The following is a 2,291-nucleotide window of genomic DNA, read 5'->3' on the forward strand; positions in this document are numbered from 1 at the left end:
TAAGCGCCCGTCTGTTAGTATGTTGTATAGCTCTTTGAGACGAACGCGTGGATATGACATGTATTCATTTTTTTCAGATTGACTTGAAAACCCCCAAAATGACATAAGACTATAGTAAGGCGTCAAAACATAGATTTTAAGTCCAAAATTTTCAATAGTGTTTATCTTTTGGTATGTTGTATAGCTCGTCGAGACGAACGTGTGGATGTGTGACACATTGCTGTGTGACCCCTGGAACCCTACTTTTTTTTTCGACAAATGCAAATGCTTACAAATGCTAATGCTAACAACTGCTAGATTTTTCAAACTGCGATAACTTGGAAACCAATAGGTTTAAAGCGCCCGTCTTTTAGTATGTTGTATAGCTCTTCGAGACGAACGTGTGGATATGACATGTATTCATTTTTTTCAGATTGACTTGAAAACCCCCAAAATTACATAAGACTATAGTAAGGCGTCAAAACATAGATTTTAAGTCCAAAATTTTCAATAGTGTTTATCATTTGGTATGTTGTATAGCTCGTCGAGACGAACGTGTGGATGTGTGACACATTGCTGTGTGACCCCCGAAACCGTACTTTTTTTCGACAAATGCTAATGCTAACAAATGCTAATGCTAACAACTGCTAGATTTTTCAAAGTGCGATAACTCGAAAAACCAATAGGTTTTAAGCGCCCGTCTTTTAGTATGTTGTATAGCTCTTTGAGATGAACGCATGGATATGACATTTATTCATTTTTTTCAGATTGACTTGAAAACCCCCAAAATTACATAAGACTATAGTAAGGCGTCAAAACATAGATTTTAAGTCCAAACTTTTCAATAGTGTTTATCTTTTGGTATGTTGTATAGCTCGTCGAGACGAACGTGTGGATGTGTGACACATTGCTGTGTGACCCCTGGAACCCTATTTTTTTCGACAAATGCTAATGCTAACAACTGCTAGATTTTTCAAAGTGCGATAACTCGGAAACCAATAGGTTTTAAGCGCCCGTCTGTTAGTATGTTGTATAGCTCTTTGAGACGAACGCGTGGATATGACATTTATTCATTTTTTTCAGATTGACTTGAAAACCCCCAAAATTACATAAGACTATAGTAAGGCGTCAAAAAATAGATTTTAAGTCCAAAATTTTCAATAGTGTTTATCTTTTGGTATGTTATATAGCTCGTCGAGACGAACGTGTGGATGTGTGACACATTGCTGTGTGACCCCTGGAACCCTACTTTTTTTCGACAAATGCTAATGCTAACAAATGCTAATGCTAACAACTGCTAGATTTTTCAAAGTGCGATAACTCGAAAAACCAATAGGTTTTAAGCGCCCGTCTTTTAGTATGTTGTATAGCTCTTTGAGATGAACGCATGGATATGACATTTATTTTAAGTCCAAAATGATATGACATTTATTTATTTTTTTCAGATTGACTTGAAAACCCCCAAAATTACATAAGACTATAGTAAGGCGTCAAAACATAGATTTTAAGTCCAAAATTTTCAATAGTGTTTATCTTTTGGTATGTTGTATAGCTCGTCGAGACGAACGTGTGGATGTGTGACACATTGCTGTGTGACCCCTGGAACCCTACTTTTTTTCGACAAATGCAAATGCTAACAAATGCTAATGCTAACAACTGCTAGATTTTTCAAACTGCGATAACTTGGAAACCAATAGGTTTAAAGCGCCCGTCTTTTAGTATGTTGTATAGCTCTTCGAGACGAACGCGTGGATAAGACATTTATTCATTTTTTTCAGATTGACTTGAAAACCCCCAAAATTACATAAGACTATAGTAAGGCGTCAAAACATAGATTTTAAGTCCAAAATTTTCAATAGTTTTTATCTTTTGGTATGTTGTATAGCTCGTCGAGACGAACGTGTGGATGTGTGACACATTGCTGTGTGACCCCTGGAACCCTACTTTTGTTCGACAAATGCAAATGCTAACAAATGCTAATGCTAACAACTGCTAGATTTTTCAAAGTGCGATAACTCGGAAACCAATAGGTTTAAAGCGCCCGTCTTTTAGTATGTTGTATAGCTCTTCGAGACGAACGCGTGGATATGACATTTATTCATTTTTTTCAGATTGACTTGAAAACCCCCAAAATTACATAAGACTATAGTAAGGCGTCAAAACATAGATTTTAAGTCCAAAATTTTCAATAGTTTTTATCTTTTGGTATGTTGTATAGCTCGTCGAGACGAACGTGTGGATGTGTGACACATTGCTGTGTGACCCCTGGAACCCTACTTTGTTTCGACAAATGCTAATGCTAACAAATGCTA

This window comes from Nannobrachium achirus (genome assembly GCF_963921795.1).
Source record: "Nannobrachium achirus genome assembly, chromosome: 20".
NCBI lineage: Eukaryota > Metazoa > Chordata > Actinopteri > Myctophiformes > Myctophidae > Nannobrachium > Nannobrachium achirus.